Raw genomic sequence first — 15,073 nt, forward strand, 5'->3', positions numbered from 1 at the left:
CTGCCATATAGAGACAACACTGAATGAATTAGAATGGGATGGGGCATTCATTATGAATTATTTCCTTTGGGGTTTATACATCCAACATCCAGCCACACTTGTTGTTGTGGGGCTTTTTTACTGTAGACAAAAGAAGAAAAATAGTTTCTCCAGAAGGGTCTCTGCATAAGCCATGTGTGCCAATCTCAGTCACTGTTGCTACAGTTCTTGGGCAGAACATGAGAGGAGCCCATATTTTTAGTCAATGTTTTCTAAAAGATTTTGATCAAAAAAAACTGGTTTTGCACTATACTCTTTCTTGGTCAGTTCTTTCTCACCAATTTGTCATGCAAATCCTCTTCCCATTAGCTATGTGCAATGCCCATGGGTTGTCAACATGAATAGTAACAGCACAACCACCTGCAATGGTGCCACTGGTAGCAGGGAGTGTGCAGGGCAGGTTTAGTACCCCTTCCTCAAGGAGCTGCTCCAGCTGCTCACACACCACTGAGGGCTTCCCCATAGGTGTCTGTAAAAATATCTCCAGACACAAGGATCAGCATGTGGGTGTTGAGCTGTAATGTCCCCATACTACCCATTTACAAGGACAAGTGTGGTCTCACCTAACTTGGATCCCTTTAAAAACACAACCTCAAAGTATGTTATCACATCAGAGCCTCTGAAATTGGACTGGGGCAAGGTGATGTCAAGGAAATGGTTGTAGTGACAGTAAAATAAAGTATTGTGTCATCAAAAACTTGAGAATCCCAAGGCTTATAGGAAGACTTGGTCCATCAGATCCAATGTACCCCCAGGCAAATGTATATGGTTTTAATGGGGGCACATCAACTTCTACAAGCCAGAGCAGCCTGCACTCTCAGAAAGTGTCAACGACAATCACAGGGCCCTAAATACAAAGTAACCACTTTTTAATTAAGGGAAACTTAATGAGAACTGCTGGTAAACAAATATCAGGTGATTATAGTATGACATCTCTCCACAGATTACTGAGTAATTGCACTTCTCTGACCCAAAAGGAATTTCCATGCAACTTGCAGCGAGGCTTAGAAGACAGAGATAATTAGGTCTTTATTCTCTGCATTTTTTTTAGTCTTTTTCTTTCTTTCTTTCTTTCTTTTTTTTTTTTTAATTTCCAAACATACAGAAATTATCAGAGGCTGGATCAGCCCTCACACGTTAAGTCCCACTTAGAGAGATGATAATTTCTCTGGTTTCCCCCAGCTGCTCAGCTTCCTCCAGCTGCTGCCAAGCTTTCATTATCTTCAGCTTTGAAATTCCAACAGCAGTGAGAACTCTCCTCAACTGTCCACAGATACTCCCTGAAAGAACTGCCCTTCATAAGCTCTGAAAGAAGGACTGTACTATAAATACCATTTCCCATTCCAAATCCACCACCATGTGAGAAGTGAAGTTTTGCTAAAAATATATTCTTTATACATAGCTAGAGTAAAATCCATCAGGGTTTTAAAAGCCCATCATCCCTCCTGATGCAACAGCATCGGTTAGTATTTTTTTCATTATACAGCTTTCTATAAGAAAAAGCTGATTTATCAAAATCAAGATGTTTCTTGGGAGCCCATCAACTGCAATAATATTCCTGTTGGCAATGTTTAAAAAAACCTCCAAGATAAAATGGAATATCTAGTCTGACCATCTCCCTTTGCTTTGTTTGGACTTTTTTTTCTCTATTTCATTTTGTTTTCCTTGCTTTGACCTTTAATGTTAAAATTTTGCAAGTATTCTTCATTAATTGAAATGATGGTACATAGTACTACAAGATGGTTTATGTACCCTGCGATTTCTGTGACAATGTGTGGGTATTACCAAGGCAAAGCACTTCACAGCAGGATGAGAGGTAAAGTGGCAAGGACTTCAGGAGTACTTCCAACGTGACCCTTTGCTTTAGTACAATATCAAATATTTCTAAGTCAGCCTTGACAGATATGTGTCTAACCTGTTTTAAAAAGCTTCCAGTAGTAATGAATTTGCAATCCATCGAGGCTGTGTTGTTCCTGTCCACAGAGTTAGAAGGATTTTGTGATAAGTAACCTAAAATTCTTCCCATTGCAAATTAAGCCCATTTCTTCTTGTCCTACTAGCAGTAGACGCAGAGAACAATTGGTCATGTCCTCTTTTCAAAAACCTATTATGTGTTTGATGACTCTTATCATGCCTCCCTTCCTTCACTGCTTTTCTAGACTAAACAAGATCAATTCCTTTAACTTTTCATTATAGGTCATGTTTTCTTAAACCTCTTCTCCTTCATGTTACTCTCCTCTGGATGCTTTCCAAATAGTTTGTTACTTTTTTTTAAAGTGTGGTGGTCAGGACTACATACCTCAAGCCAGCTGAGTCCCCACCTGTGCCAAGAAGTTCAGGCTAATGACCTCCCTTTTGATAAGTGTGTTTCTGTGTTTCTCTTAAAACAGATTAGACTTTCCACTCCATGAAATATCGCAACATTTAATTACCAAAACAAATTTTGAAATGCTGGAATTCCCCACACAATGGGTGTAATTTCTTCTGTCTGGTTCTGCTACGTAAGAAAAAGATGCTCTTGAAATTTGAATAGATAGTGCTTAAGAGTACTAGAATCCACAGAGTTGAAATGTTTATCTTTCATATGCAGCGCTTTTTAACTGTAGACTTCATATTGTTTTAAGAAGGATGTCTCTATCCACAGTTTTCTGATACAGAAAGCCAAGGAGCAAAAATTACAACCCCTCAAGATGGTTATGATCCAGTATGAATGGCACAACTGCAAAGATGAGTGTGTTATCTGAAGTGAAAGAGGGTCCCCACACTTTGCATGGGGTCAGGCCAGAAAAGGACCCATCCGTTCATCAGGTCACATCATGGTACATCCTCCTCCCTCAGGTACCCTCTGCTGAAGATGACAAGCACAGTCTGAGTGAAGCTAACAGATGTTGAAACCAAATTTGGCAATTCCTAGTCACCCAACCAGCTTAAAATGCACATGTACATATGCATTAGACTCTATACATTGACTTAGCAGTGGGACTCTAAAGTCCAACATTTTTTTCTCCTATCAGATGGAACTAATAACCTGAAGAATCAGCTTCTGTCCAAAACACGTTGTTCAAGTTAACATCCATGCAAAACTAGTCTTCCCTTGGCTTTGAGTTCAGGTGAGACATATGTGCTTACTCATTACACTGAGATTTTGTAAGTTTGGATCCTGCCCCCAACTCTGCTTTGGGGGTTGACTGTTGGGTAGTTCCGAATAAATCGCTTCCCTCTGCCTCAACACTCCGTCTGCCAAATGTAGCTACATCTCGTTCCTCCAGGTACTCCTTCAGACCGCCTCATCAAATTTTCTAAAGAGGAGGTAGATATTTCTATTGTTGTTTAAGGGGGGGGGGAGGGGGGAAGGAAAACCAGTATTCTGACAGTAAACTTACTTTTGTGGATAATAATGTCTCCCTTGATGAAGTGCAATCAAACGTGTCTAAGGCAGAATGGAAAAATATGGAAATTGACATTTAGGAATGCCTGTTGCTCTCCTAAAAGTCTGCAGTAAATGATACCCTGACATGAGTATTTAAACATAATAAAAATATCCATCTGACTGGAAGGAATCCAGAAATTTCTGAAATAACTTTATTAATATAATTTTCTCTGGAATAGCCACAGAACTTCTCTATTAATACTTTGGGCTCAGAAACCTCTAACGCCAGTTCCTGCTGAGCTATATGGCTGGTAGCTCCACAGAAGACATTGAAGTTTTCATATTATGTGTTAGCTAAGGAACTTGGTCTTTGCTGGAAATATCCTTTGATGATGCCTTGAGGAAGACAGCCATCAGCCATTCTTTAAAATTAAAAGCACCAAAGAAAACACTTTGATTGCTTAAAAAAGGGGGGGGGGGGGGGGAGCCACTAACCCCCTCCCCCCAAACAAACAACAAAACAAACCACAAACAAAAAAACCAGCTTGTATTATGAAAAATGTTACACAGGCTCTGAAGCAGAGAGCTCATAGTCAACTCATGACCCATAAGTCTACTGCTGCCTCAAAGAGGTGGTAAGCACCAATAAAGCACTCAGCAACATGAGCCTAAACATTTCTTTCTAAATTTTCAAGGCCAGTGTCTGAGGTATCTGCCCACAGCTCATTACTCCCTGCTGGGATGTGCCATTCAGATGACTGGTGAGCTCTTCACTGAGGTTCAGTGGACACTTGCCCTGACATCAGAAGGAATTTCTTCAAGATTATAAGACAGGAGAGAAGAGCCTGGTTGCCTAGTACAACAAATATGGGATTTCAGACTTGAGCAGGAGTCCATGCTGTTTTCACCCTTGGGCTCCAGTACGCTGTCTAGGCTGGCAGAAAGCACCCATAACACTTGTGAAAGGTCACTAGATACAGGCTATGAGCTCAGTCCCCATGCCCTTGTCCATGGGACAGTCCCAGACTTGACTGAACCAAAGGGTAGAGGCTGTGTGCTATGATATGGCATTTCTAGATTCATACAACACATGAAAGACTTGTCCCTCAACACATGAATGGAGGCTTTGAGCACAGTTTGGATCAGATTCTGATATCTGCTTAACCTTGTCAAAAAGAATTGTACACAAAAGTGGGCCTGAATTCCATTTATATTGGGCCTTGCATTTTAGGGTGTTAATGTCTCCATCACTCGGCAGTGATCAAAATGTCTCTGTCCCTTCATAGCAGATTAACTAACACTGAAAAGTGTTCTATAGGAAGAGACCAAGGAATATTTTGTCACATATCTTACAGGTATTTTCACATGGTGCATTTAAAATCCAGTGAGGTTCAATTCTGTATTCCTGAGGAAACAGATTTTTTTTCTTGACTCAAAGGAACGAAGGGCCAGACCTACTATATTCTTCACTTAAGATTGTGGCCATGCTACCAGAGGTCCTTGACGTCCCTTCACTGAAGAGGTTTCCCTGTTGACTTTAAAGGCATCTTGCAACTCCCACCTCAGTGCCCCGTCCCTTCTCCCTCTGTTTTGTACTTGTTTTTGTCTCCTGAAACAGTCAATCCCCTTTGTCTCCTTTTGTGCCTTTGTTTTGGTACTTATAGACCCTAGTGATAAATATCATCCCTATACCTCTGCAAGGGTGCTAGTGTCTGTGGTGTCTTCCACCACCCACACAAGGCTGTGTGACCTTTTCATGCTATAATGTGCCAAAAGTCCCTTCCTACTATGTGTGTTTTCGATTAGATTTCCACTGCTGCCTTCTGTCTCCTTTTATTGCTGTACACGCCCAAGAATTACCTACAACAGAGCACGGAGGACCACTTCAACCATGTCATCCAAATAAATTTGCTGTAATCCTTCACATATCCTTTACTCCCTACCCTAAACTTTGGTCACACCTTTTTTTTTCTTTGGGGGGTGGGGGTGGGGGGAGCAGGGGGGATGCTCACTTAATCTATAAAGAATGAAATAAGGTGGTGCAGATAATTACTGTTCACTTCAGGTGTTTTTCCAGTGCCTGAATCACAAAGTTGTTGTGTCTGTTTTAAGTGCAGCTTCCGTGAATGAGTCTTTAGCTCAGTGCTGAAAACTCACGTCTGGATTTGATTCACTACCAGCCATACCAGACTCAGATGTATTGCACAGCAATATTGCCTGTTCTCTATATCAGCTGCATCTATATCATGAGACATTTCTCTGGTCCTGAAAGCAAATGCTTCAGGATGGGTCCCTAAGGCTGAATTCCCTCTCTCCCCAGAAAACAGGAAGATCTCCTTGCATGCTACGTGTTGGGAATATCCCCTTGCAGGGCATTGCTGAGGAAAGTGCTAGTTAGCACAGGCCAAAAACTACCCAGGAGCATGCTAGCAATTAAACAGCTCAGTCCTTGCTCTGTTTAGTGTAGTAGTAGAGGTTTAAGCTTTTTAAAAAAAATATCTGCCACACAGAGCCAAATTCTGGGTTTTTTTCAGCAGTGATGTACACAGATAATTTAATCTAAATGCATCAAACCAACTTGTTACAGAAGCATAACTCAGGACTACGTTTGGACTTTTCTTTTTACCACCCAATTCTCATCTTTCTCAGGTTGAACTGGTGTTAGCTCCTGATTTCACCCCTGGTTCCCTGGATCATGAACCACTACAACTAAATTCTCCATTAACTTTAGCTCACCAATCCATACTCAACAGCTTCCAAGAGTGGTGTCAAGGGCAGGAGAGCAATTCATAGCAACTGGAATAAAATTTTACCACCCTTCAACTTGGTAATGCCATGAATTTACCATTGAGTTCAATGAGACCAATTTTAGAATAAAGTATTACTTTATTATTAAGTAGTATTAAGTACTGGTAGGAAAATCCGAACGAAAGCACATGAAAATAATGAAAACAAAAGCAAGAAGCCAGCACGTGGCGGACCAGCTAATTTTAAATAGAAAGTCTGGTAATTTTTTAGGTACAAGAACTCCACATTTTAGAGAAAAGCAGACTTTACAAGGGGCACATCTCTCCTGACTGCCTGCAAGCAGAGAAGTTGCTGATATGGAAAATTACTTGGCCATTGGCCAACATATATTTAGGTTCATGAAAAGGGAAAGAGAAAACTTTGGAAGAAAAATCTCAAGGTAATACATTGACTAGTTATTATCACAGGGGATAAAAAGAGACAGTAAATCAAAAGAGTTTAGAAAAAGGATATTAAATATACATTGGTTAAAGATGTATTCAGTGGCAGGGCATCAGCTGTGATATATCTCTCTAAGAAATAACAAAACAGAATAAAAAGACTGGGGTGAACAGGGCAAAATGAAATGAAGGAAGATGAAAGATAAAAGATACCCAGTCACTCAGGTAGACAGTAAATGGTAAAAAAATAATTAAATAATAAGTATAATACCAAGTATTTAAGTAAATTATAAAGATATAATTATTTGAAAGCTACCGGCTCTGGCTTAGGTCTCCAGTTTCTGAAGTCATCTTATTATTGTCTTGAAAGCAAGAAGCTGGCCAAATGGTGGGCTTTATCTGAAAAAGCTGTTCCATAGAAACGGCTATGCGTCATAGGGCTAAGCTACAGCATCCTAAGGTAAACCCCAACCCAGACCAGTATAATGCTCCACATTTGCTATCACATGATTTCCTTCTACCCTCTCCACCTCCATGTCAGTACTTTGGGACTAGCTCATGACGTTTAAAACAGATTTTGAAGCCATTAGCCAAAGAGTGAGTTTCAATCCATGAAAACTAGGGGTTTGGCTCAGCCAGTTTTCACACACCTTTATTGCCACGCTGCTCTGAGTGACTGTGGTGGGAAACATCCAGCAGCCACACTGCTCCCAGATAGCTCAGTGTCTGAATAGAGGAGGCATAACTTCCCTCAGTTTGGCTCTCTCCTGCTGGTAGAATTTCCTGCCCCTAGGAAAAGAGGCCATCAGTCCACAGTGGGTAGTGGACAAAAGGGTTGAATTGGGATGCTTGAGGTAATGGTGATGAGAGCAGTCACTTTGGGCACTGAAACATGGCTCCACTGCTCAGCCCACCCCTTTCATCACACAGGCAATATTTTTGGATGCAGATTAAATTGAGCCAAGAGGATTTACAAAACGTGATATGACTGTCTCTGTGTTTTGCCTGCCAAACTCAGAACCCCTTCATGACTACACACAAGTGAGTCATGGTAGGGAAGGAATAAGACTGGACTAAACAGGCATGACATGACCTATCTGTTACAGCAAAACTGCAACATAGCTCAAATTTCCTCTCCATCCTTCATTTTTGTCTGATTTTAATGTGAGATGAAACAACAAATGAGTATTTTTCTCCTACCTGGATGTCATTCAGTCATTCAGTTCCACATAATCCTTTTGTTTTTCCTTCTAGCTGAAGATCTTTACTCATGCATGTTGATCTCTTTACCCATGCACTTTGGTGGCTTATGTTGCACATTTACTGACCAATGCTACTGCTGTCTCTCTTCTCATTCTTAGACATGCAGCTTTTTCCTCCTGGGATTTCAAAACTCCCATGTATACAGCAGGCCTGATTCCGTATTGGCATACCTTTCACCACAGCCTTTGACCCGGCACTGCCTTGCATAGATATCACATTGAACAACATAACATAATCTGTAAAGGCTCTTGTGAGATCACTGGGTATAGGCAATCACACTGATGGACAAAAGCCCATCTGCTGTAAATCGGAGCTGTTTCGTTGACTCCAGTGGAGCTATGCCAATTTACACCAGGTGAGAACTGCTCTTCCTATTATTAATGCACCCTTATTCTTTTGCCCGTGTTATTTTATGATACAAACAGAAGGAAGCATGGAAAAGAAACTGCCTCTTCAGTAACGTCTCATCAATCTGAGCTGAACAATTCACAGTATCAGAAAGGTAAGCAGGGGTGGAAGAGACTGTGTTTTTAAAATGTCAACAAACATCTGGTCCCCATTTGTGAGAATTACTGAGTCGTCTTTGGTCCTTTAACCCTTTTGCCCACATTGTGTTTGTGCTTGCATAGTTTAAGAGCTTTATCTTCGAATTCTTTCAGTGAATGAAACTTGATATAGAAAATTAATCTTTTCTACAGTTTCTTTCAAGGATTAGGAGAAAAACTGACTCAAAGAACTCCCACCTCACACTCCTCCTTGGCTCCCACATCACTCCAGTTTAGGGCTGTGTCAACATTTCTGGCATAAACCTTTCAATTTCAAAGCCAGTATTCCCACCAGGCTGGGAGCACAGTAGGTAAGGTGTCAGTGGGGGAGTAATTTTGTGTCTCACCCCAAATGCAAAGGGTACTCATGGTCTTTCAAACCTAAAAGCATTTGGTGGTGGAGCAGGTATATAAGTTGTTCCAAAATTATCCAGAAAGAACTTATTTTTGACAGAAGGGTTCTTAAATTTGGGAGCTTTTCTCTAGTGTTTCTATGGGATGATTTTCAAAAACTTCTGAGTATCAACTGACTGTACACCAGCCAATTTAGATGCCCTGATTTGGGTGCCCAAAACCCAAAAATGCCTGTATTTCACTCTAGAATACAATTGTGCCTTTAGTTACAGAGGTTTCTTTTTTAATTATTTTTCAGTTACAGCTAAGGCAAGGCAGGATGTTAGTCTAGATGTGAGATCTGGTTAGATGAGCAATTTCTGAGTTGGAAGAGACTAAAACCCTCTCCCATAGATCAGCCACTGTACTACTCCAGTAGGGCAGCTTGAACCAAGGTTACTCTCTGCTCTCATTGAGTGAAAATCCTGTTATTTGAACTCACAAAGTTGAGAAGGGGTTGGGGAAGCCTATGATACCAAAGTATGGCATCCAGCCATGCACTCGACCATGAACGTACAGCCCTGGGAGGACTAGCCTCCTGTGAATCCACTGCTATAGATATCCCCAGATGTGAATACTACCTAATTCATGCTTCCCGTAGGGCAGCAGGGAGAGGAGGTGCTGAAATCTCCCGTAATGTGCCAGCAGCCACTATTTCACCCTTGCAGATATGCTGTGTGTGTACAGAGGACCTGGAAAGCTGGTACTAGCGAAATGGAGATTAAACACATAAATGTCTTAATGAGTATGTTTTTGGGTGTCTTAGGCTGAATCCTAATTTAAATCAAGCATTTGAAGCACAGGCTTCCCTATAGCCTCCCTAAAAGAAGGTAACCAGAGGTTTGAGCTGTAACCAGTGATTGTATCAGCATGATGCTGAGCAACTGTGAACATTTCAAGGATAGATATCCCAGGTGTGTATCTCCTGGCAGAAGGGAACACCAAGAATTTCTGCTGCCCACCCAATTCCCCCTCATATACTAGTGTCAAGGCTGTGCTCAATGCTGCTATATCAGAACATTTAGCTTTATGAAAAATGCTATTATTTTTTCCTACATTTGAGACATCACCACCACCACCCAAAAAAAAAAAAAAAAAAAGAACAAATCTTGCCACTTCCCCCAAAAGATAAGTTTGGCTGTTTTTTAACCAGCTGTACTTCATTTGTTAACTGAAGAAAAGATTTAGCCTTGGAAGTATAGTTCTGCATCCATTAGAGACAACGGGATCAGGAATGCCCTTTAAAGGTCTGATTTACAGATGGACAAAGTATCCAAACTACCACTGATTAGAATAAGAGGAGCTGCACATCTATGAAATTCAAGCCTCAGATGACTATCAAATAATTAAGAGCAGTTAGCAGCAGCCGCTAACATAAAACTTCATCAGAATTTCACATGCTGGCACAGACTGGGGAGTCTTAAGCAATAACAGAAACTGAGTTATACAGTTAGAGCATACAGGGATAAATTCTGTTCCTGATAAAATCTGTGGGAAAATTGCCATTGAATTCAATATGACCACCAAGATGTGCCCATAATTATTAGCAATGCATGAAACACTTTGGACACTTGGTAAGGCTGCATTAATGAATTGCTGTGCTTCAACAGGGAGGAACTGGGCTTAGCATGACAAGTTTGTTGGCTTTATTACAGGAATTGTCCATAGGACAGCAATTCTATTTCACCACAATTTTTGAGGTTTGAAATTTTTTCCCTCCACATTGGAGAGCAGAAAAAGAGGAAAATGAAAAGTTTTTCAAATATTTGGTCAAATTAAATGGCTCTGAATTTGTAATGATACTTTTGTACTATCCATGTAACAGAAACCCAAGACTCTGCTTCTCCTTGAATACTCTCCCTGACCAGAGCCCTGAACCTCAAAAATCTCTCCAAATGTGTCAAGAAAATAGTCACTTCTCTACAAAATGCTTCAGCATTAATGCAACATGTTTTAACAAAATGTATTTAATTAACAGCTCTAATCAGAACATAGTGTGCAATTCCAGAGGTGAAAAGAAACTTGCATACCAAGAACCTTCCATCACAAGAAAAATTCTCCTGGGATTTTTGGGTGACCTGTCTTTCTCAATTGTGGTTGGCAGTAGGCATGGACACTATCAATGCCCTTGCAGAAACATAGCTTTTAGACTAATTACACTCCACTGTAGTTGAAGAAATTTTTAAATGAAAAATGAAAATTTCCCAGGAGATCCATTTTTGTTCAGACATTCCCAAACAAGTATTTTAGAGATGTTTCTTGAGCTTTAGATACTTATTAAATTTTGTACAACTGAAGAGAAAATAAGAAACTTATGGTACAATGATGTTTTGAGACTTGAGTCTTGTAGGCTCAGTTACCTATTCAGCCAGAAAATTTCACCATGACCTGCTTCTGTGCTTGTTTCATCTCTTGTAAATTGAAGAAAAACATAGTGTTAAAGGCTGAATGTATTAAACTGGAAGGTATTCAATTTTGGGGTAATAGGGACAAGGTACTAAATACAAGGTACTAAGGATACTTAGAGAATCACAGGAAAATCAGATTGGAAGGACCTATTGTGAATATCTGGTCCATCCCACACCCTCACACAAAAAAAAAAAGGCTGGCTTCAAAGTTGCATTAGACTACTCAGAACCTTGTTCTGTTAGGTCCTGAAACTAGCCTTTTTTTAGTATTTTAATGATATTCACTGTTTTTTCTTAAGGACCCATTTTCCAAACTCAGGACAATTTTTTATTTTTTTTTAAATTCTTATTTTAGGGAAAATGTCACATCCAGTTGATCAGCAGCAGCAGCAAATTTAGGTTAAATACAGCAGTCTGGGGAAAAAAAAAAAAAAACTTTTAAGTCAATTTACCCCAAAATTTTAGGAATAAAACCTTCCAGATTCCTGTTTCCAAATCATGTTTCATTTTCAAATTCAGTTGCAGTATGTCAATAAAAACAAAAATCAAAATAAAATATTTCATTTATGGCCAAAGGAAATATTTATTTCTTCACAAGTTCATTTTCATTTTCATTTTGATATGGAAAGTCCCACAAAATAAAGCAACATTATTTCTACATGATTTCAGAATAGTGGTTTAGCTGCTGAAGCTGAGCAAATCATAGCCACCAAGCCACTGCTATCTACACAGCCTTTTTGATTGATCGAGTTATTTTTCTCTCCTTTTTAAGGGTTTTTGAGAAAGACTAGAAAGTGGAACTCATGGTGACAAACCCAAAAATAAAAAAGGAAAACCAAAATGCCCAATGTTTTGAATTTTTTCAGTATGTCTCCCTAGCAATTTTGAACTTTTTTTTTTTCTTAATGCTCTCATTCTTTTAGCAAGAACCTGGGACCTCCATTCACTGGACAAATGGATCAGTAAGGTCATCATCTTGCAGTTAGAGAAACCTTGTGTCTCTTGCCAAATCAACAGGCAAGCTGCATGATTGTCTTTGCAGGCCTCCTCCATCAAGTTGCACTTACAGAAAAGACAGCATTATTCTCTCTTCAAGAAGCAGTTGTGCTGAAGAGGTCACCACCTCTGCACCATCCAAAGGAGCTCACCACTGCCTCCCAGCTGAAGGTTACCATTGCAAAATTAGCAGCAAAGATGAAGATATGTGCCTTCCCTCCCTTCTGTCTGTCAAAATAAGCCGAGTAGATCTACCAATATAAATACCAAGTGCTCAAGAGATACCACGTTGCCCAAAATGGTTGGAGCATGCATTCAAGGTTTCATGTCTTATAACCAGAAAGGGGGAAGAAACTGGAGAGCCCCAAGTCTCACCTTGTTTCTTTTGAGGAACAAGCTCTTCTGCCAAAACTATCTTGGAGCAATCCCTTTCCCTGAGGAGAACGAATATGAGTGTGATGAGTAAAGTCTTGCAATTCTGCAGACTTTCAAAAGGCTCTCAGAGATATGAGTACAAATCTGATGGAAAGCTAATGAAACTTTCACTCCTAAATCTCTTAGGTCCTTTTGAAACTTTACTCACTTATCTTCAAAGCACTGTTCAGGCATAAGCCTTGGCAATTTGCGTGGGTGATACTATATAGGGATTAACAGCCATTTTATAGATGAGGAAACTAAGGTGAAGTGACGTGCCAAAGGCCACACAAGAAGTCGTGTCAAAGGAGTCAGATGGAGGAGGATTAGCAAAGAGAGAGAGGGGTGTTTCATCACTTAGAGAATTTTGGAGAGAACAAAGTGTTCATCAGATTTATAATTAAAATTCTGGGCTGTTCGGAAGCAAAATATTATCATCCTCTTAAAACTTCTAATTTTGAAAATCGAGTTTTTCTGCTCTTGGGTGGCTGGTTGTTTTTTTCCTTCTCTTTCTGTCTTTTCTTTCCTGTTTCTGCTGATTTTTATTTTCTATCTTTTTTAAAAAGCGAGTAGAGAAAGACAGATGTAAGATAAAAATTAAAGATAAAAATCCAAAAACTGAAAAGATGGGAAAATACTTGGTATCAGCAGGCATTTTGCTGTGACTTAAGAAAGAGAAAGGGTAGCAGTGGTTAATAATAATGGGAATAATGTGGCCTGATCATCTGAGAGTGTAAAAGATTCAAGGTTTCCAGAAAAAGAAAATTTCAACTGATATAGTTGGAAAAAAATAACACAAGTTCTGGCACACTTAAATCTTTCGGATCTGAAGCTGGCAGTAAACTTTAGTCTAACTAGAAGCCTTAAACATTTTCTGTGTGCATAACTTAATTATGTTAATCATCTAAACAACTGGAGAGAAAAAGGTGTCTCACGAGTGTGGAGCAGAAACGGGTGCCATCGGGGCAGAGGTGATAAGGTTTTACTCCCTCTTGGACACCAAGAAGCATGGGTAATTGCCAGTGGAACTGTGAGGGATTATCTGGCAGTGTGAGGGAAATTATAATGCGCAAAAAAGCAGTTATGTCTTTAAAACAGCAAGCTCACTTCCAATAGCCAGTGCAGTGCAGAGCAGCTCAGCCTAATTATGAGCATTTGCTTTGCTTCATACCCTGGTTTTTCAGCCCACACAGTGTTCCCTGAAACTACAGTGATCCTAATGATGGTACTCTGACAAATTAATTTAAAGGCAGCTCGGGGATACCTGCATGAGCTTCAGTGAGTGCGGTTTAAACATCCCCAACTGTGGGTCGAAGAATGGGAGCGAAGAATGGGTGAGTCATCTGCTAAGACAGGACTGTGCCAGGCAAAGTCTTTCCAGGAAAGCATGGAAGGAACCAACCTGTCTCTCAAACACGGGAACTAGTTGGGCTGGGGTTGACTGGTAGGATGTTGTGGGGGAAGTAACTGTTCAACAGCTAAAAACGCCAACCCTTCCATGCTGGGAAAAAACTTGTGGCTTGGTTAAAAGTCAAGCATGTGGCTGTGCTTGCCTGGTAAAAAGGGCATAAGCCACAAGAGAAATGTCCAGGTTGACACGACATCTTCAAACTCTCCCAAGAACAGAGTACAATCCCTCTGTGAAGCAACTGGATGGACCCATCCCTGCCTAATGGAAGGGAGCTGCTGAAGAGAGGCTAAGTTACTTGCCCAAGACTTCAGGGGGCAAAAATCACCTCTGCAAAATTAGGACCCCATCTCGGTAGCTGCAGAAGTCGGGGAGTTCAGGGTGGAATAACATTTGGTGATGTTTTACAAGTCTTTCAACACCTAAAAGTGTTTCATTTTCTTAGAATACCTCTCCAGCCCAGATCCCTGGAAGTACTGATGTGCCTGACTCCCACGGGCATCATCCCCGTCTTTAACCAGTGGCCTTTCAAAATCTGACACTGATTTGGTACTTCAGGGCCCTTGGTCTTGTTCCTCAGAGGTGTTGAGGGATTTCTGCTCAGCATCAGGTCTTCCACCACCTATCCCTTGAACCTCTATCCTGAGCACTCAGGGCTAGTGACCTGGTCCCAAGGCTATCAGTGCCAATAGAAAGATTTCCATTGGCTTCAATGGGTCTTGGAACAGTCTTTAAATCCTTAAATAACCTGCTCTGAAAGAGTCTATCCCCAAAATTAATCAAGGGAAAGAAGGTCTGTGAAAACACAGCCATCTACGTTCCCAGCTCCCTCCCAACCCCTCCCTTCCCCTCCCCCACATTTCAAGCACTTCTGCAGGTGATTTCTGTAATTTTAATTAATTTTAATTGCCTGATTAATTTAATTGAAACACCACGGAAATTAAATGCACACATTATGGTGTGTAATTAACATTAAGGCAATGACACAAACTGGCCGGAGTGGAGCGAAGGTCTGCATGCTGTGTTAGTGATTCATGCTCTTCTATTGC

The sequence above is a fragment of the Falco peregrinus genome, chromosome 6, assembly GCF_023634155.1.
Source record: "Falco peregrinus isolate bFalPer1 chromosome 6, bFalPer1.pri, whole genome shotgun sequence".
Lineage (NCBI taxonomy): Eukaryota > Metazoa > Chordata > Aves > Falconiformes > Falconidae > Falco > Falco peregrinus.